Below are 22,108 nucleotides of genomic sequence, written 5' to 3'. Positions count from 1 at the left end.
TCTCCCCCTTCCTGTTAGGAGCACAGTACATTTAATTTCAATCCACTCTTACTTTAAAGCCTGCTGGCAAATACAGAGAACGTGGGAGAAGACCATGCCGTGATCATGCTAGTTTTAGAGATGGTGAGTATTCTCAGCAAGTTCTGGAACAGTAACGATGCCAGGTGAGTGCACGTTAAATCCAGAAATTGGCAAGCAGGCACACGGCCGTCTCACCGGACTTCTTGTCACAGCAAGTGTCACTTCTTGTCTCTGAACCCAACCGTTGCTACTGACAGTGGAGAGAATCAAGTGTCAAATAGCCTGGCGTGGCGGCCTGGGGCAGGACCGGTTCCACAGGGTCTGGGGTGTAGAATAGGAAACAGGCCTCCTTGGAGAAAGGTATGAGCCTCAAGTGTCTTCTCACATAGATTCCCTGGTTGTATGTTGTGTTTTAATTTTATTTTCCAAATTGATTGCAAGTTCTTTCTATCCCCCCAAATTTCATTCCCTCCAAATACCTATAGCAAATGCACCAGATGCCACTGGTTCATTTATTTGATTAATAAATACGTGTTGAATGCTCTCTGCGTTGCGTAAGCAAAATAAACCTTTTGCCCAGTGGATCCCCGGGCTTGACACCAGGCGAGGAAACTGCTGGATGGTCAGGGAGCTTTGGGACCATGGACAGATTCCCTGACATCTAAGGCTGCTTTGGGTGCTGAGCCTGCGTGGATGTACGTTCCGTGTCTTTATCTGGAACTCTAGAATTAATGGCTCAGACCAATTTTAAACCCCTCAGGAGCATCTGGGGCATCTTCCTGATGGCTGACTCTTCCGGGAACGGGGTAAGATAAAATCACAGCAGCCCAGGACAAACTGTTCCCACTTCTTCTCAGTGGTGCTCAGAGCCCCCTCCTTCCTGGCTGTCCCCCCGACAGGCCCACCAAGCCTCAGCTAACCCGCCTTGAGCATCTTCTATGTCCCAGACTCTGTTCCAACCACCTTCCACGTATCACAGTATTTAACGGACAGCGACCCAGTGAGACAGGAGTGTTAGGATTCCCGTTTCACGGAGGGGGCCGCTGAGGCACACAGCTACATAACCTCCCCAATGTCTGTAGCTGGTGCGTGACAGAGTGCGGACGCCTGGGTCCCTGGTGCCGTCTGAGCCCGAGCAGGGTCACTGCGATTGTCTCGTCTTCGCGGTCAGTGGCCCGAGGGGCTTCTTGCTTGGACATCGGGACTCTCTCCTGTTGCTTCCCCGGCTGACCGAGGCTCCCGTCGTGGCCCAGCTGGTGTGGGTGGGTCCTGGGCTGTGGACTGGCTCTGTGTTGCTGGGGGCCAGCAGGAGCCTGAGATTCCTCGTGCCTCACTGTCCGGGACACTTGGGGGCTCCCAGGCCTTGAGGGGTTCAGTCTCGGGGGCCTTGTCTTTTACTGTGAATGTTTCCAGAGCTGCAGCTGGGGGTTTGGGGGTTCAGGGTGGAGCTCCCCTCCCAGCTCCTTGGAGGGGGCCTGAGGTTCTCTCTGTGACACTAGGATTCTCCCTCAAGAGCAAATCGGTGATGTGTGCATGTCACTGGTGCCGAGTCCCTTGGGGATGTACACCAGTGAGTGTCCACCACATGCTAGAAACTTCTGGCACCCCCTCTGCCCCATCCTTAAGCCCCCTCTTGTGTGGGTGATGCCCAGGGCTGGCATCTCCTGATCTCCGGAGGGTTAGGAGTCTAGAGTCTGCTCGACTGGGCCCCTTTCTTTGAATTCATACAAACGCATTTTACTAATTCTTGAGAAAAAGCAATTCCAATTATTTGGAAAGACACAGCATTTCTGAAGAAAGGGCAAACTTGTTTATTTCTTCCAGCCTGGAAGTGGGTATTATGCTTGTTTTTTCCAAGTCCTAACTGCCCGGAGGGAGTTAACCTTCAGCAGGTCACAAACAGTCTTATTTTTAAATGGTGAAATGGATTGAAAAGGTTTGCAGAGGTTACTCAGTTTACCTGGTCTCGGGAGCGGAAGCAAACCCGGGACCGTCTCGTCTCCCTCAGCCCCCTCAGTTCACAGGTGCCGGGGAGCTCAGTGGAGAATCGGGGTCCTAAAGTTTGTGTGGGGTCTTTGCAGCATTTTCTAGAACTCCCCGCCGTCTCATGAGGGTCCTTCAGCAGGAACCTGAAGAAGGCGAGCCAGTGCTCAGGGGAAGCCCCAGGGCACAGCCGGCTCAGTAAACGTGTACGAAAGGAATGACTCCTAGACGAAGTAGTGACGTGTCTGAAGGCATTTTACATAAGAGAAGACTTTCCTGCGAAGATGCTGAACCACTGTCTACCAGATAAGGTGTCGGGACTGAAGGTAAGTCAGATGGATTCGTGCTGGAGGCCTGCTTCCCTTCTTCTGTCCTCACACCCACCCCCGCCCAGCCCTGGGGTAGACGAGGTGGGTGCCTCCCGGGGGTGTCGGGTGAATCCGAGCCTAGTGTTAGATTTGGGGTTGCCAGATTCCCTGCGAGAATTCAGAGCAGAGGAAATCAGTAGTTTCCAGGATTGTGCGTGTAATCAGGCATTTCTGAGGGAAGGGACTGCCTTTGAGGCAACCAAATGCACCATTTGACATGGATTAAAAACATTTGTTTTTGGATGAGAGTTTGGTCAGCGAAAGTCCTCCAGCCAGCCCATCCCCACTTCTGCCCTGAGCCTCTTTGTCCCAGGTCACCACACGCCACAAGACAGGACAGCTGCTGCTCCCAGGGAGAAGTTTCTGGAGCCCAAAGCTGGATTTCTACATGGAATCAGGACCCCCTGGGGGCTCCCCTCTGCTGCCCGAAGTTCTCTCTGACCTTGACCCTCTGCCAGGCTCTGAGCAGGAGGTGTGGAAAGACGGAGAAACCCAGACCAAATATGATTCTGATTCCACCAGGAGCAGGTCACTTAAACTGAGCTTCAGTTTCCTGGCTTGTGAAACGGAGGTAGCAGTGCTTATTATACAGGGATATTATGAGCATTTGAAGTGCGGCACACATCAATTCAGTGCATCTCCCTTCTCTTGGCTAAAAATTTCAGTGGAGACAATGGCTAGAATTGTTCTGGTATGTGAGTTCCTTTAGGCTGATGTTAGGTGCTGATAAAACGTAAACCTTGATTTTCATTATAAATAAAAAACTATTTGATGGGATTGGCAAATCTACAGCTATTTTCCTTCGGAGAAGCAGAAAGCTGTAAAGAGAGTAAACTGATAGACATTCAACTTTGGGAACCACCCCTCTCTTCCTTCTCTGGACAGGGGAAGCCGTGACTGGACCAGGAGGGGGGTGCCTGTAGCCTTGTGCTCCTGGGTGTGGAGCACTGTGGTAGGGCCCCGGGGGTGCTAACGCCAATAGTCATGAGCTCTGCTGTGGCGGGAGGATGCCGTGCCTGAGGATTTTTATCACGTGTGCTATAGGAGACAGCGAACAGGCCTATGTCTGAGACCCAGGTGCTGGGGAAACAGCAGAGTGGAGACACCAGTGATGGCAGGGTTAGGTCCCGTGGCTGGTGGGTTCCTGGTGTTCACGCCCCTGGGTAGCCACTCCTCTTGAGTGTGGGCAGGACCTGTGACTTGCCTTCAACCAACAGGATACACAGAATGATGGGCCGTCACTTCCACGGTCGTGCTACCCAGGACTTTGGCTTGAGTCTTGCCAGCCTGTCCCTGTGGGCTCTGATGAAGCAGGCTGCCGTGCTGGGGGTCACCCTGTGGACAGGCTCTTGCGGCCAGGAGCTGAGGGCGGCTTCTAGCGGCTCACAAGCAAGGAAGTGAGGCTCGCATCCAGCATTCTGCCGGGGCTGGATTCTGCCAACAAGCCCAGGAGCTTGGACACAGACCCTTCCCCAGTGGAGCCGGGAGATGAGACCACAGCCCTGGCTGACACCTTGACTGCAGGCTGGGAGACCCTGAACCAGAGGACACAGCTGAGTGTCCATGCCCAGACTCCTGTTCACAGAAACTGAGAGTTCATACCTGTGTGCTCTTTAGGCTGCTAAAGGTATGGTAGCTCGTTAAGCCATTGAGTGTATACAGGTCTCAAGGGAGTTGCGGTTGGCGGGGCTTAGCAAGAGAGTTAAAGCACCCAAATTCCAAAGAAAGAGCAGAAAAAGCAAATGACATGGCCTGAGAGGGCGGATGCCTTTCAGAAAACAGGGCGGGTTCGGTGCGACTTTTTGTGAAGGTGGTGGTTGCATCAGGAGATGAGGCTGGGAAGGAGTGTGGTGCTGGGTATAAAAGGCCTTTGCTACATACTGAGGTGCTTGATCTGCATCCTGAAGCCTTTGGGAAACTACCAAAGGGTTTTAGGCTGGGGAAGGAAAGCACCAGATTTTTATATAGGGAAAAAAAACTGGCGGTGGTGTAGAAGATGCATGGAAGTGGGGAGACTGGTCCAGCTGACGCTGAGGAGTGATGCTCTGTGAGGTTCCTGCCACACCTCCTTCCCTATAAGCTGGACCCCTTAGTCTGAGGTGATGTTATATTGATAAAGGGGCACCTGTAAGCCTTCACATAATGGTGCTGACAGCAGAACAGCTTGCAGGGAAAGGAAACCAAGATCTGGAGTCAGTGTTGTAAGGACGCATGGCTACTCCCTCCAGGGTGGAAACATACAGCACATTAACCTAGTTGTGGGTTAATTACCAGTGGCCGCCTGCTCTGCCCAAAGCCTCTGTGCTGGCAGCTGGGTCCCTGGAACAGCCGTAGTGGGTGGAGGCCATGCGACTGGGCCAATGAACAGCTCCCCTCCTGCCATCAGGCTGCCATCCACTCAAAATTTCATTCTTTTTTATGGCTGAGTAATATTCTATCTTATATATACCACATCTTCTTTATCCAGCCATCTGGTGATGGACACTTAGGTTGCTTCCATATCTATGTAAGTCAGACAGAGAAAGACAAACACTATACACGTCTACTTGTATGTGAAATCTAAAAACTAAAACGAATGAATATAACAAAACAGAAACAGACTCATAGATACAGAGAACAAACTAGTGGTTACCAGAGGGGAGAGGGGTGAGGGTCGGACAAGATAAAGGAAGGGGATTAAGAGGTACAAACTCTAGGTGTAAAGTAAATGAGATACAAAGACGTGATGTGCGGCACAGGGAATGTAAGTGATATTTTATAATAACTTTAAATGGAGAATAATCTATAAAAATTTAAAAATACATATGTATTGATTAAAAAAACCCCAGTAGGGTCTATTCGCTCTTCCCATAGATTCTCGCAGATCAAGGGGCCCTGTTTGCAGCTCTGGCCTTGACACCAGTTATGTCCACCTTGGCCACTGAGGATGGTACGTTGTCTCAGGGACCCTCTCAGCAGGGTTCCCGTGGTCCCCACTGACTCGAGGTGACGCCCTCTCCTGGTGGAATCTTCTAGTGTCAGCCCCCGTTTATGAGGACCCTGAGCTTCCTGAGTGCTGTTCTCCTCTCCCTAGAGCATTTCTTAGGAGAAGGGAGGGTCCCTGTGCCCTCTTAGGGGACGCATCCGGCGAGGGGTTCTCTGGTCTCGGGTGACAAGGCCACTTGAACACGCCCTCCTCCTGGAGCCTCCTCCGCCCACCCTCAGGACCCCACCAAGGAGGTTCCGGCGTCTCATCCCATTCCCTGGAGGCCGTCACGAGGCCCTCTTTCAAGGGGCCATTCCACCGGCTCCACAGGGTGGGCTCCAGTCATCCCTGCCAGATGGTGAACGTGGACCCGAAGAGAAAGCTCCCCTATCAACAGATGCCCCCCGTGTAGCCTCACGCCCTCTCCCCGCTCGACACCCTCACCCCCGGCGCCCGAACCTGCTCCCCTGGGTCCTCCCGGGAGGTCTTCGCAAGGTCCGGCACTTTGCGGTGAGGTGTCTCTTTCCTCTTTGCTCGGCCTGTGTTGACACCTGCACTCACGATTGTTCTGGAGGCAACGCAGAAGAGCAGAGACGGGCCGCCCGTGTGAGGTCTCCTGCAGTTGGAGGCTCTCTTTAGGCTCTTCTCCAGAGACAGGAAAGGTGGGGGGGTGGTCAGCTGTCCTGGAGGCTCCAGGGGAAGCATCTTCTGGTGCTGCATACTCCTCCTCTGCTGTTCCCCCACCCCCACGACCACGTCTTCAGCCGAGTATTAGTACCATTCGCTCTCAGACTGTAGGCTGTGAAGGACACAGGGGTCTCTGAGCCGTTACAGAGGCTCTGCCTTGGAGGTGGCGACTTGAGCCTGTGTTCAAGGCTTCCAGGATGGGCTGGGCTGGAATCAGGGTGAGGCGTACAACACAGAAGACGTTCCGAGTTCAAGTGTTTACAGGGGCTTATGGACGCTACAGCAGAGGCACTTCTGGAAAAGGGGAGCCTCTCTGGAACTGGAAGGGTGAGCATCATTTAGCTGAGCAGAGCAGAGGGAAGCTGTTCTAGAGAGAACGCTGGCTGGTGACCCCTCCTTTGTGGGGCTGGGGACGGGCATGATGCCAGCAGTGGGCGGCTCCTTGGGAAGGTAACTGAGACGGACTGGGGTTTAGCATGTGGCCAGTGACTCATCGTTTATTCAGAAAAATATGCATCTTCACTGAAATGACAAACATTAATTGAATGCAGCTTTCTGATAAGCCTGATGGACACCGTGTCAGCCCATCCTCTCCTGACACTGAGCTCAAGTCACTCATTAAAGCGAGAATGTCCACTGCCTCCTCAAGGCTCCGTGTCTAACTCTGAGATTTTTCTATCCTTTCTTCCCCACCATCCTTTTAACTTCTACAGGAATATTGCAACTTGGCTTGCCACACTCTGGGCTTTCAATCCCCGTGTCCTTTCTTGTGGCTCTGCGGATTGAAGCCCAAAGCAGCCACCTAAACTAATCACCGTGGCTCCTGGCTTTGGGGGTTGCATCTTTCTATAAGGTTTCCTTTGGCCGCTCACTTCTGATTCATTCATTCTGTCATTTCATCTTTATCTTGACTCTCTATAAAGCCACTTATTGGAGATGAAAGTGCTCGAATTTTATCTTTTGCTCTGCATGTTTAAAAATATGATCCTAGTGGTTTAGGGGTTAAGAATCTGCCTGCCAATGCAGGGGACACGGGTTCGAGCCCTGGTCTGGGAAGATCCCACATGCAGCGGAGCAGCTAAGCCCGTGCGCCACAACTACTGAGCCTGCGCTCTAGAGCCCGCGTGCCACAGCTACTGAGCCCATGAGCCACAACTACTGAGCCTGCGTGCCTAGAGCCCGTGCTCCACAACAAGAGAAGCCACTGCAAGGAGAAGCCCGTGCACAGCAACAAAGACCCAATGCAGCCAAAAATAAATAAATAAGTAAAATAAATGGAAAGTACTCAAGAAATTGTTATAGTTTAAAAAAAATAGTCAAGGAAAATAGAACTTATTCTGTTATATTATTGTTTCTCACCAAGGAATGGGGTATGTGTGTGTGTGTGACAGACAGAGGCAGAGAGAGGGCGAGTCTCAATTCGCAGTGCTGAGCAGGGAACTGGTTAAAGGAACTGGTTAAACCAGGGAACTGGTTAAAACTGGTTAAAAACTGGGTTCTGAAGGCCTTCAGTGCTGAGCTGCCCAGCGTGGGCAGGATCTCTGGTGTGGGTGGGCACAGTGGGGCTGAGAGCCCAGCCGCCCACCTCTCTGAGTTCCCATCCTCATGGAACCTTAGAGCCTCAGGGTTTAGAAAATCAGGGTAGTAGTTTCAAAGCCACTGCAGCACCAGTTTTAAAACCACTGTAACAGACAAGGGCTGCAGCTCCAACTCTAGTGCATGTTCCTTCCTCACGTCGATTACTATTTCTTTTCACATCTGTTTTTCTCCGTAGAGTGAGAAACGCTGCTCGTTATCACCCACAACACCCCTGCGGACGTTTACTGGACCCTCCTTGAGCTCCCTGTGCCCCGGGATTGTCCCCAGCCGGCCCGTTCCCTTCCCGTTGTGACTGTCCCCTCTCCTCTGGCCACTGCAGGGCTTCAGGTGTCAGTCCTTTCTGGACGCCTGGTCAGGGTGCTGCCCAACACACGAGGGTGTCTCAGAGTCCCAAATGCCATCACCTCCTTCCCCCACACCTGTGTGCTGAGTGGTCCAGGAAAGATGCTGGGATCCAGCTGACAGCCTCAAGGACTCCACTGTGGGGAATTAAAAAGGAGAGAGGTAAAATACCGCACGTATCGGGAAGACAGCAGGTCAAACAGTGGGTGTCTGAAAAAAAAAGAAAAAGAAAAAAGCAGGTGCGATCTTCTGGGCTCTGTTCTCTGTCTTTCTGAGAACTTGGCTGACCTTGGCTGGTCGGGGTGTGACCAGAGTCTGCCAAGTTCTCTGTTTCTTCCAGGCACTACCATGTGCCTGCTAGAGATCTAGCTGGGCTGAAGCTCCACTGGAATTAGCTCCATTTGGAAAAGATTAGATGGGAGGTTCTTCCAACTCTGGTACAGGTGAAACCACGTCGGTAGTCTGTTCTAATTGATTCTGTGACCTTGAACAAGTCCCCTTACCTCTCTGGGCTTCAGTTTCCCCATCAGTAAAATGAAGAATTTGAATAGTTGGTCTTTTTAAAAAACTTTTTAATTTAAAATAGATAACCAACAAGGACCTACTGGATAACACAGGGAACTCTAGTCAGTACTCTGTAATAACCTAAATGGGAAAAGCATTTGAATGGATGGTCTTTAAATGCTTGACCTTTAGAAGCTGTTGCTATGTGCGTGCCCTGAAAGTGCCCTGAAGGACCTAGGGGCCTTGAAGCAGCCCGTCCGTCGGGGGCAGCTTTAGTTGGGTGTGGGTTTTATAAACAAGGGGCTTGGAGGAATCCTTTCCTACAGATCTGCCCCTCGGCCTCACTGCCCTTCTTTCCCTAACATCTCTGAGTGCAAAACAGTCTACAACCCTAAAAAAAAATCTTCTCTAAATCACTATTAGCTGACATTTCTCCTTTTAAAGCAGCTGTAGGAGACTTTTCCTGCAAAATCCTCAGAAGTAGAGCTTTGCTGCTTAAGGCTGTTTTATGGAGAGCAGGGATGAGGACGAAAGACAGGGCTGGCCCCGGATCGGGAAGCCGCAGGCTGACGAAGACATCTGGATGTGACACGTGAAGCCAGCACCCTTTCTCAGGAGCTGAGAACGGTTCTTCCAGAACAGATTACCTGAGGCTGAGGGCTTGAACCTGGACGAATTCGCATTATAAGGCGTGTTCTGCCGTCTGCTACTCGAAAGTGCTGAGTTTCAGTTGTTAGCTAGTATGGTATTTGGATAGAGGGTGAATCCTGCCTTCCGCGGTGCAGGTGGGGTCATCAGCCGTCTCCCACGCTTACTTTCCCACGAGAGAGAATAAAACCATCTCTCAGGTCCCTTTCCTCCCGCTGGAGAGGGCCCAGGATTTGTGCTGTGGCACTGAGGCGCGTGGGTGCCTTGCAGTGTCCGAGCTCCACTCGATGGCAGTGCGTGGTATTTGAGGATGGATGAGGTCTAGCCCGATCCAGGCACTTTGAGCAAAATCTCACCCTGTGTCCTTCCAGCTTGATTTCGGACACACCTCTGCCAGCCCTCCCATGACACCCCAGGGGCCGTGCAGCTCCCTCTGCACAGAGACGCTTCCTGCCCAGGATCCTGTGGTCTGGAAGGACGCAGTTGCACTTCCTCGCATCTGTGCAGGGTTGGCCAGCTTGAGGAAGAAGTTGTACTTGTGGCCTGTGGTGAGTGACAGGTGTGTATGTCACCACCATGGGGGCGAAGCAGGGGAGGGGGCACTGGCCAGGTGTTTTGTTGTGACATCTTGGGAACTTGTCTCATCTGCTTGGTGAGTCTTTTTTTTTTTTGGAGGCTTTATTCATTTATTTATTTATTTAACAGTCATTTTTTTTTTTTTTTTGTGGTACGCGGGCCCCCCACCACTGTGGCCTCTCCCCTTGCTGAGCATAGGCTCCGGACGCGCAGGCTCTGCAGCCATGGCTCACAGGCCCAGCTGCTCCGCGGCATGTGGGATCCTCCCGGACTGGGGCACGAACCCACGTCCCCTGCATCGGCAGGCGGACTCTCAACCACTGCGCCACCAGGGAAGCCCATGGAGTCTTTTTTTTTTAATTGGAGTATAGTTGATTTACAATATTGTGTTAGTTTCAGGTGTACAGCAAAGTGATTCAGTTAAATATATATTTTTTTCAGATTATTTCCCATTACAGGTCATTACAAGATATTGAATATTGTTCCCTGAGTTATATAGTAAATCCTTGTTGTTTATTTTATACATAGTAGTGTGCATCTGTTAATCCCCAATTCCCAATTTATCCCCCCCTTTCCCCTTTGGTAACCATAAGTTTGTTTTCTATGACTGTGTCTGTTTCTGTTTGTAAATAAGTTCATTTGTACTATTTTTGGATTCCACATATAAGTGGTATCATATAATACTTGTCTTTGTCTGACTTACTTCACCTAATATGATAACCTCTAGGTCCATCCATGTTGCTGCAAATGGCATGATTTCATTCTTTTTTATGGCTAACATTCCATTATATGTATGTACCACATCTTTATCCATTCACCTTTCAAATTAGAGGTTTCATCTTTTCCGGATATATGTCCAGGAGTGGGATTGCTGGGTCATATGGTAGCTCTATTTTTATTTTTTAAGGAACCTCCAAACTGTTTTCCATAGTGGCTGCAGCAATTTACATTTCCTGCTGGGTGAGTCCTTTGTTTTGTCTTTTGCCATTCAAGGGTGAAACAGCATTGAAAGAAGTCAGAAACTGATGGTTCCCGCAGAGCGAAATGGGACAAGTTCAGCCACACGTAAAGCCTGGAGGGGAGAACACTGCATTGCCAGCTCCTCTTGATTTGGGAAACTGAAGTAAGAAAACTTACAATCCTCCCTTCACCCTCCGAAATGCTTTCAGAAAGGTGCTCAACTTCAGGCAACGTTTAAGGACTTAGAGACGTGCCATTTATTACTGCAGAGTTGGTGAAAGCTAGTCACTTGATCTATGTTTATTACAGGAGCACAGAGTAACACAGTCAGGACACAGACATGGAACAGTGGGCACTGAAGCACCTTAACCTTCCCACGTCGTCTGCTGTTCTTACGGGAATGTCTCGGTTGAGAAGAAAAACGTCCTTGGCATTGTGACGATGCAAACACATTGGCCCCAGACCCAGACTCTGAGCTGCAGTGTGAGTCTCGGCCGGGCCCTTCCAGCTCTGAGCTCTCAGCCACAGTGGCCACTCGTGGGGGATGGTACGTGGTCTGCCTCTTGCTCACGGTTGCCCTGAAAGCTGTGATGCCCTAGGCTATCCAAGCCAAGTATATTAGTAGAATGTTTTTTAATTACAAAGAATTTACTTTTCCTATGCCTCATAAAATCTTTTCTTTTCCTAAAATTCTGGAAATGGTGCCAGAGCATTTGCTAATAGCTGTGGGACAATCGTTTAATAGTCTCTCCACGGTCTGCAATAGCTCTCTGCTCATTTTTGGATAACGCTATGAAGAACATTTCAGTGTCGTTTTCTCCAAAGTTGAGAAACATTTTTTTCCTTCTCTGTTTATTCATGTTATCCTACTAACTAGCTGATAGGCACTAAGGATCTAAAATATACTTTAACTAGTTTTATCATATTTCATGTTATACACACTGATTTAAAAGAATTAATCCTAATAAAATACAAAGGTAAATAGGTTTTTAAAAATCTGCTATTTTGCATACTCCAAGCCATTACCTGAAGCCCATTACTTGGATTATTGAGAGTTGATTTGAAATTACTTCTCTACACCTGAAAATTAATTAAAAAAATTTTTTTTTCTTTGGGACTTCCCTGGTGTTCCAGTGGTTAAGACTCTGCACTTCCAGTGCAGGGGGCACGGGTTCAGTCCCTGGTCAGGGAACTAAGATCCCACGTGCTGCATGGGGCAGCCAAAGCACAATTTTTTTTCTTCTATAAAATTAGAATGAAGTTTGACGGTATGTAAGCGAACAAGGATTTTTTTTTTAAGCCTTTAAGATAGGTTTAAAATGATCATGATGATTCCTAATGACATGTTTGTCATCAGACATTAGAGTTTTCTTCTCTGAGAAGCATTTATGTGGAGTTTGCAGATTTATGAACTTGAAATGGCTTGGTGACTGGGCAGGTTTCCCATCTGAACACTGGGAGGGAGAATGACAGTGATGAGGTGTAACATGTGGTAGGAAGGGTGACTAGTCCAAGTCCTTTCTGCACCTGGGGGAGCCTGCGTGTGAACCTGAGCAAGGAAGACACGCCAGCACCTGTTGGTGCACCTGGACGGTTGGCATCATCAGTTCCTCCTGTGGCTGCTTACCTCCCACGAGCGATTAGAAAATCATCAGGTCTGGTTTTCCGTGCCTTATCGTCTAAACCGACCTTAAATTGAGGCAGACAGTCTTCTGTGGTTCTTCCAGAACGACCTCCCCCGTTCACTCAGTAGAGGAAATTGCCTCAGAGATACCTTTGAATAACTCTCCAGTGACATTGTGAAGGCTACAAAATATCAACGGGGGCTTAGGCAAAGAAACCCGGTGACGCTGCACCTCTATGCAGATCCTGGATCTTTTCATCTGTCTAAAGGGAAAGAACACCAGAGGACCACATGTGATTTCAGAGTCAGCTTTGTCCCAGGAGGTATTTTTTTCTGCCATAAGTACTTTGACCTTCCCACACCCATCTGCAAAGCTCAGTAGCTACACATCTTCAACAGGGCACATCTTCCGGAGCTGCTGTTCAGAGAGAGAACAGGCAAAGGGTGAAGGCTTATACATTTAGCTCAGCCCATTAACGTGGCTGCTGTCGCCTCTGCTCAGACGGAGATTACTCATCATTCTCTGGAGACTTCAGTGCTTCCTTGGGCCGCCCACTGGGCAACATTTCCTTCCTGCCTTGGCGGCAGACATGGAAATGTGGGCTATGATTCATGAGTCTCTGGGTTTCCAATCAAAATTCCATGCATGGTTATCTGAAACACACTCACAATCTGTGGAGGCCAGCAGAGTCATAGAGGTCTCTATTATTTAATTTTGAAATCGTTTTTTCCTGTGATATAGCATTTCTGGATTTTCAGTTCACTGTTTATTCTCAATTGGCTGCATTTGTTAATCTGGGAGAAAGAGGGAAAACTAGGAAGGTCTAGAAAACCGTTCAGATCCTCTTGGACAAGCTCACAGATGAAACTTCAGGGCAGAAAGCATTTTGTACACTTGGACAGAGACTGCCAAGGCAAGTTGCTCTGGGGGAAATCCTCAATTATCCCTCTGCAGAAGGGTGACAGAAAGCAACGAGGGTAACCAGGACCATTGGAAATCCTGATTGCCATTTGGGACTTATTCATCCTGTCCTGCCATTAGACCACGGGTTCCGGAGTGGAGCACACCCGAGAATGAGGAAGCTGATTCAGAATGCACATTCCTGTGCCCACCCTTGAAATTCTGGAACCTGAGATCTGGGTGCCACCTGGGATTCTGCACGCTTTGTTCGTTTGTTTGTTTGTTTTCGCCATGCCACGCGGCTTGTGGGATCTTAGTTCCCCAGTCAGGAATTGAACCCGGGCCACAGCAGTGAAAGCCCCGAGTCCTAACCACTGGACTCAAATTCCCACTGGAATTCCCTGGGATTTTGCATGTTTAACAAACACACCAGATGATTCTGTAGATCACCCTCTGGGAAACCTTGGTCTAGAGAACCGAGTACAAAATATCCTGATACAGAGCAGCGGCTCATGATTTAAGAGTTTCGAGATTTTCTAGAGCAGCTTTTTTTAAAATTTATTTTTTATAAATTTATTTTATTTTATTTTATTTATTTATTGTTTCTGGCTGCGTTGGGTCTTTGTTGCTGCACGCGGGCTTTTCTCTGGTTGCAGCGAGTGGGGGCTACTCTTCATTGCGATGCACAGGCTTCTCATTGTGGTGGCTTCTCTTGTTGAAGAGGACGGGCTCTAGGCACACGGGCTCAGTAGTTGTGGCTCATGGGCTCAGTAGTTGTGGCTCATGGGCTCTAGAGCGCAGGTTCAGTAGTTGTGGTGCACGGGCTTAGTTGCTTCACGGCATGTGGGATCTTCCCGGACCAGGGCTCAAACCTGTGTCCCCTGCATTGGCAGGTGGATTCTCAACTACTGTGCCACCAGGGAAGCCCCAGCTTTTATTTTTATTTTGTTTATTCATTTTTACCAAATCTTTAAGTTAAACTGAAGGAGATATTAAAATTCTCCAGTCCTTCAATTTTGTAGATAATCAAGAACATTTGTACAGTGTTGAGGGGAGCTCGGTCAAGTTCAAGGTCAGGGTGCTGGCTTTCACTTTGTGCTTCTTCCCCTACCTCCACCACCGTCATCACCATTCACCCAGCCTTGGGTTCATTCTGATTCCTCCATTCCTCTGCAAAACATCTATTTTCAAATACTCACTGCTTCTCACACTATTTTGTTTCACTTCTGCTGTGTGACAATTGGCCTGGCCTTGGGACAGATTTACATCCTGCACACCTGTCCTCACAGCAAGCTACAAATTGCTTAATTGTTATCCCCAATTTATAGAGCAAGACATTGAGGCTCAGGGGCTCCAGGTGACAAATCTGGGAAGCAGGAGAATGAGGATTCTCAGGCAGGTCTGGAACTCAACCTCATACACTTTCCTTCTCATGAGAAAGGTCACGTTAACATCTTGGGAGACAATCTCCGAATTCCAGCGCTGGGAGACCCCTGAGACCCTCAATCCAAGCCTTTTACTCCACATGGGGAAACTGAGGCACAGGTTGGTGAAACTACTTTCTAATCCACACAGATTTTAAATATTAGACTCAAAACCAAACTCCACATTTCTCTCCACAATATTGCTTTGTTGCCGTTAAATACTTTAATGTTTAGCCATTAGGAACAGTAGAGTTGAGGGTAAGTAACAACTTGGGTTTACTTCATTTCTTCAACTCTCTGTATTTAGGGCAAGGAGATAGGGTAATTTTGTGGATGATAAATGTTGTGTTCTATATTAAGATTGTCCAACATGTGAAACTTAGCCTGTCAACAGCTTTAACCTAAGAGAGAAATCGGGGTTACTTCTATAATGGTAGAGACCAGGCCTAGATCAGGCGGGGAGCTGTTTACTTCCAACAATTCTAAGGAGAAAATGTATCACGTCTCTGTCAAGAGCTCAATTTCCCTCTTACACACTTTACATTTCTGGTTGCACACCTCATTTTTTCTGTCTGAAGCTGCGGTTTTGGTAGACCTGACACCTCTGAAGCCGGGCTCACTCCCATGAGTTGTAGTTAGATGCACAAGTGGGGTTACGTACGGGGGCCTCCTTCATCTTCTGTGTGCAGGAAGCTCTGATGCTGGCAGCTCCCACCTGGAAGCAAGAGATTTTTCGGGGGTAAGATTGGTCCTCCATTAAAAACAAAAAGCAACGTAAAATGAAAAAACCCTGAAAGCCCTATTAATCCTCCAAGGTCCAGCGCGTCCATCAGTGTAATGGAAAGTGGTTCAGCTGAAGGTGACGGGGGTGCCCTGCCTGCTGCTGTCTGCTGTCCCCTCCCCAGCCCGACACCAAGGTCTGTGCACTTTGTCCCCGATGGTGTCGCCCTCCAGACCCAGAACTTTAACAGCCTCCTCAAGCTGCTGTGATCGCCCAGTTCAGGTCTGGCCACGAGGTGAGCCAGGTGTGCGTGTGTGTGTGTTTACCCATGCGTACGTGCATGTGCATATGTGCTTGTATATTGATGTGTATGTATGCCCAAAGCCGCCCCTCCAAAAGCCAGGAACGCCTTCAAAATGTGGCATCTCCTGGGGGCTGTCGCTGATTGCCTTTCATTGTACTCGTGGACTTGCATCTGCCAGGGAGGCTGTGTTGGCTGATGGCTGTGGGCTTGGGCTCCGGAGCCGGACCGTCTGAAATCAGATATCTGCTCGCAACTTACTTGTGCTATGACCTTGGGAAAATGGCTTACCACTCACTTCCTCACTTTCCCCAGCTGTGAAGGGACGGTGTTATAGTACCTCCCCAGTAGGGTTATTGTGAGGACTGACTGAATGAATCAATGAATAATTATAAGGTATTGGGAACAGTGTGTGGCACATTTCTCAAAAATATAAGCCGACAGTATTATTTTTACAGAGAAATACCAGCAGTGGATGTGGGCAGCTAGGACTAGAGATAAAGCTCAGAGCAGACATTCAGCCTAACGTCCAAGGGAAGGGTCATGTATTCTCTTGGGCAGAGGCACCATCATGAAATGTGACCGGGTAGCAGAAAACATCAACGTTGATGGAGCTTCCCAAGGGCAAGGGAAGAAGGAGGAAGAGATGGTGGCTTTATACCAAGATGACGTTGGCAATGGCTGAAGAACTTCCCTTGTCTGCTTTTGGATGGAGTTGGTTATTTAAGGTTGTTTTATTTCAAGTGTCAGCTAATGTAGTTGAAACAGGGGATTAACTATAAAAACTGGGGATGACTTATGGAACCCAAGGGCGGGAATCCAGCTGGGTCTCAGGAGAGGGTGGAACAGGGAATGTGGGGGCTCCTTCTCCATCTCCTGTCTGCTCCTTTCTCTGCTTTTGCTCAGGACGCTCGCTCTGCACAAGGACCTCTTCTGCTTCTCAGCTGACTTGTTGAGTGAAGGTGGCCACCAGAGTCTCCTGAGGCCATGTGTTACTCTTCTGCCCTTTGGTGAATCTCACATCCTCACTCTCAGTCACAGGCACTCACCGTCAGCAAGAGTGAGAGTCACCTGAGAGCAACATGGCGGCGAGGAATCAGGCTCATGTCTTGGAGGAGATGTGCTGGGCAGAAAGGACCACCTCCTGGGAGCACCATTCACATGGTTCACGATGGCCACCTGAATGGTGACACCCACTTCTTTACTGAGAGTCAGTATGCGTTTATATCAATATACAATTCACCATATTAAAAAGATCATTTACACTTTTGGGGGTAAAGTCGTTTGATTCAGCAGGTCAGTTCTATGGAAAATAAACGCCATTGTCTGGCCAGCATGTCTTTGTCTTTTCATCACTGTCCTGGAAGTGTGTATATATTTTTTTCCTTCTTTTTTATTTTAAGGTAGCAGATGTACTTTTCGGCCGTGGAAGCTCTCTGATCTCTAACACTGGGTTCCTGTGAGTGTGTCTGCCATCCATCCTTCCTATAACTTGTGGTAAAGTGAATTGAGGCTCTCGCTTCTTGTTTGGGTGTCTTAGCCGTTATCCCACCTGATATTACAGTGTCCTCAGCTTATTGTCACTTGGGGACTTCAGTTTTCAAGTGAATGAGATTTCTGGTAGAATGGCTCCATCATTCATGATCACTATGGCAACAGTGGGACTGCTTTTCATGGGTGGTTGCAGCTTCTATAAACAGCCAGGATGGTCCCCCACATTTTTTGGAATATGTATCAAAAGGATAGAGTAAGAAACTTTTTTTTTCTGATCTTTTTTTTTTAACATCTTTATTGGAGTATAATTGCTTTACAATGGTGTGTTAGTTTCAAGAAACTTTAAAAATATATTTTCATCACCTCTCCTTCAGATGGGGATCATGTGATACGGCCAGGTGCTCGAATAAATTATGGTAACATCTGCATTCCTTTTCCAGATATAGCATAAGTCTCTTGCCAAATGTGCTAAGAACATATGGGTTGTAATGATAAAGTTTTAATGCTTAGATTAAGTATTTAATTTTCTTACTAGGGTTACAGAAGAAAAATTTAGCAGCATTTAAAAATCACCGATAGATCCTTAAAGATTTAGAAATTTCGCTTTTTCGATGAGCTAGGAATCAGCAGTAAGGTGATGGTGTGACTAACTTTCCCACTCACATCCTTTTCTATGTTTTGTATTCCCTTCCCTGTCACACCAACAACCAGCACGGTGACCGCTGGACAATAAGTTAACCAGCTTCTGTCAATACCTATCGGTATTTTGCCTCTAAATCTCCATCCTCTTGCTCGTCCTCATTGGTTACCCTCAGGGATTCACCCGGATGAAAAAGGAGAGACAAGGTCTGAGGTCGAAGCAGCAAAAGCAGCAAGGATATGAAGCTTGAAGGAAAGAAGATCAACTCCTACCCGGTCGGTCCAATACGTGTCTTTCCCTGGGCTTCCGATTCTGTGCTGTGTGGATGTAGTAACAGCAATTCCCTAGGCTCTTTCCAAATCTCACTTTCAGAGTCTGTTTCAACATTGCCACTAGTCCACGCGAGATATAATTGCACTCATGATCAGTTACTCTGCGGGCCTATTTCAGCTTCTTTCCTGCCTCTATTTTATGTCTGGAACGTTGTTTTTCTTTCTCTTTTTGCATCCGGTTTTGATTTATACTCTCTGGTTAGATTTTTTTTTTTAGACGTTTTTATTCAGCAATATATCAACATTGCCTCTCACCTTATACTGTACGTAACTGGTGGCAAATGGATAATAATAGAGTGCTACTTCACTGGTTAATCATCCAATAAAGAGAATGTGACTTAGTGATCAGTGGCCATTACCTTAGAATTGCAACCTATGGTCAACTGGATCTTTCTGTACAGTGGCATTTAGTTGTTTGGGACCATGTACCAAATTAATGGAAACATAAGGTAAATTTAACATCTTTCCTGCTTTAATTGATCCTAAAGTGGGTAATTATGTTATCTATGAAGTCAGTTTGTCCTTTTCCATTATTTATGATGTGCAGGTGTACACCAGGCACACACCAATCACAATGCAATTGCAACATATATGTTTGGAGGCTGCTCCAAATGCGGAGCAAAACACGAAAGAGGAATAACCTTGGGGTCGTTGTGTTGCGCTGAAGGACTTCTTATTATTTCTGCTTCAGTTGTCATACTGGTGAAGTAAACAGATAGCATTGTATTAACCTTTAAAATTTCTAATAACTGGAGAACAACCTAGAGAGTTTTTCTTTTGGATTGATTTGTTTTAAAGTCATTCAGACTGTTCTGAGTCTTCGGTATCCCAGAGTCTACCTTGGTAAACTCAAAGCATTTGCAGAATTAACAGTTGCTGAAGTTTTTTGATCACCCCTTGGAAGGAGAAGCAGTCTTTGCAATCGTCCCTTCATCAGCAGTTCTCAACTCTGCAGCACATTTGGATTAACTTACATCTAACCCACGGATAGAGAGGCGCCCTGGCTGTGTGCCCTTGCAGAAGCCTCTGGTCGTCCTTCACTCTGTATGACAGTCTCTGTGTCCATCCACATCTCTACAAATGACCCAATTTCATTCGCTTTTATGAGTAATATTCCATTGTATATATGTACCACAACTTCTTTATCCATTCTTCTGTCGATGGGCATTTAGGTTGCTTCCATGACCTGGCTATTGTAAATAGTGCTGCAATGAACATTGGGGTGCATGTGTCTTTTTGAATTATGGTTTTCTCTGGGTACATGCCCAGTAGTGGGATTGCTGGGTCATATGGTAATTCTATTTTTCGTTTTTTGTGGAGTGTCAATACTGTTCTCCATAGTGGCTGTATCAATTTCCATTCCCACCAACAGTGCAAGATTGTTCCCTTTTCTCCACACCCACTCCAGCATTTGTTGTCTGTAGATTTTCTGATGATGCCCATTCTAACCGGTGTGAGGTGATACCTCACTGTAGTTTTGATTCGCATTTCTCTAATAATTAGTGATGCTGAGCAGATTTTCATGTGCTTCTTGGCCATCTGTATGTCTTCTTGGGACAAATGTCTATTTTGGTCTTCTGCCCATTTTTGGATTGGGTTGTTTGCTTTTTAATATTGAGCTGCATGATCTGTTTATATATCTTGGAGATTAATCCTTTCTCTGTGATTCGTTTGCAAATATTTTCCCCTATTCTGAGGGTTGTCTTTTCGTCTTGTTTATGGTTTCCTTTGCTGTGCAAAAGCTTTTAAGTTTCCTTAGGTCCCATTTGTTTTTGTTTTTATTTCCATTTCTCTAGGAGGTGGGTCAAAGAGGATCTTGCTGTGATTTATGTCAAAGAGTGTTCTGCCTATGTTTTCCTCTAAGAGTTTTATAGTGTCTGGTCTTATATTTAGGTCTTTAATCCATTTGGAGTTTATTTTTGTGTATGGTGTTAGGGAGTGTTCTAATTTCATTCTTTCACATGTAGCTGTCCAGTTTTCCCAGCTCCACTTATTGAAGAGACTGTCTTTTCTCCGTTGTATATCCTTGCCTCCTTTGTTATAGATTAGTTGACCATATGTGCGTGGGTTTCTTTCTGGGCTTTCTATCCTGTTCCATTGATCTATATTTCTGTTTTTGTGCAAGTACCATATTGTCTTGATTACTGTAGCTTTGTAGTACAGTCTGAAGTCAGGGAGTCTGATTCCTCCAGCTCCGTTTTTTCCCTCAAGACTGCTTTGGCTATTTAAACATGATAAACATGAAAAAGGAGAAGTTACAACGGACCCCGCAGAAATACAAAGCATCCTGAGAGACTACTACAAGCAACTCTTGTAGTAGAACATCATGGCTAAATGTTTATCAATTTTGTTTATCTTCTCAAAGAAACGGCTTTTAGTTTTATTGATCTTTGCTATTGTTTTCTTTGTTTCTATTTCATTTATTTCTGCTGTGATCTTTATGATTTCTTTCTTTCTACTAACTTTGGGTTTTGTTTGTTCTTTTTTCTTTAGTTCCTTAGGTGTAAATTTAGATTGTTTATTTGAGATTTTTCTTGTTTCTTGAGGTAGGCTTGTATTGCTATAAACTTACCTCTTAGAACTGCTTTTGCTGCATCCCATAAATTTTGGATCATCCTGTTTTCATTGTCATTTGTCTCTAGGTATTTTTTTTTCCTCTTTGATTTCTTCTGTGATCTCTTGGTTATTTAGCAATGTATTTTTTAGCTTCCATGTGTTTGTGTTTTTTATGATCTTTTCCTGTGTAATTTGTTTCTAATCTCATAGTGTTGTGATCAGTAAAGATGCTTGATATGATTTCAATTTTCTTAAATTTACTGAGGCTTGATTTGTGACCCAAGATGTGGTCTATCCTGGAGAATGTTCTGTGTACACTTGAGAAGAAAATGTAATCTGCTGTTCAGATGGAATGTCCTATAAATATCAATTAAATCTATCTGGTCTATTGTGTCATTTAAAGCTTGTGTTTCCTTATTAATTTTCTGTGGATGATCTGTCCATTGGTGTAAGTGAGGTGTTAAAGTCCCCCACTGTTATTGTGCTACTGTCTATTTCCTCTTTTATAGCTGTTAGCAGTTGCCTTATGTATTGAGGTGCTCCTATGTTGGATGTATATATATTTCTAATTGTTATATCTTCTTCTTGGATTGATCCTTCCTTGTCTCTTGTAACATTCTTTATTTTAAAGTCTATTTTATCTGATATGAGTATTGCTACTCCAGCTTTCTTTTGATTTCCATTTGCATGGAATATCTTTTTCCATCCCCTCACTTTCAGTCTGTATGTGTCCCTAGGTCTGAAGTGGGTCTCTTGTAGACAGCATATATATGGGTCTTGTTTTTGTATCCATTCAGTGAGCCTGTGTCTTTTGGTTGGAGCATTTAATCCATTCACGTTTAAGGTACTTATCGATATGTATGTTCCTGTTACCATTTTCTGAGTTGTTTTGGGTTTTTCTTTGTAGGTCCTTTTCTTCTCTTGTGTTTCCCACTTAGAGAAGTTCCTTTAGCATTTGTTGTAGAGCTGGTTTGGTGGTGCTGAATTCTCTTAGCTTTTGCTTGTCTGTAAAGCTTTTGATTTCTCCATCAAATCTGAATGAGATCCTTGCTGGGTAGAGTGATCTTAGTTGTAGTTTCTTCCCTTTCATCACTGTAAATATATTGTGCCACTCCGTTCTGGCTTGTAGAGTTTCTGCTGAGAAATCAGCTGTTAACCTTATGGGAGTTCCCTTGTATGTTATTTGTTGTTTTCCCCTTGTTGCTTTTATTTATTTATTTATTTATTTATTTATTTAATTTTCGGTACGCGTTCCTCTCACTGTTGTGGCCTCTCCCGTTGCAGAGCACAGGCTCCAGATGCGCAGGCTCAGCGGCCATGGCTCACGGGCCCAGCTGCTCCGCGGCATATGGGATCTTCCCAGACCAGGGCACGAACCCGTGTCCCCTGCATCGGCAGGCGGACTCTCAACCACTGCGCCACCAGGGAAGCCCCCTTGTTGCTTTTAATAATTTTTCTTTGT

The 22,108-nt window shown here is 46.6% G+C and overlaps 1 protein-coding gene across 1 annotated transcript in view; it reads left to right on the top strand.

The window, feature by feature from the left end:
- ATP6V1H (ATPase H+ transporting V1 subunit H) overlaps window positions 1–2,943 on the top strand; it is a 136,023-nt gene extending 133,080 nt beyond the window's left edge. Inside the window, exons 20-21 of the transcript XR_007472727.1 lie at window positions 60–2,330; window positions 2,686–2,943. The gene's annotated coding sequence lies outside the window, so the exon portion shown is untranslated. The remainder of the gene's footprint in view (window positions 1–59; window positions 2,331–2,685) is intronic.
- The last annotated feature ends 19,165 nt before the right edge of the window (window positions 2,944–22,108 follow it).

Source organism: Orcinus orca, chromosome 17, assembly GCF_937001465.1.
Source record: "Orcinus orca chromosome 17, mOrcOrc1.1, whole genome shotgun sequence".
Taxonomy (NCBI): domain Eukaryota; kingdom Metazoa; phylum Chordata; class Mammalia; order Artiodactyla; family Delphinidae; genus Orcinus; species Orcinus orca.
Note: the sequence above shows the minus strand (reverse complement) of the source record. Positions and strands in the feature narration are given on the sequence as shown.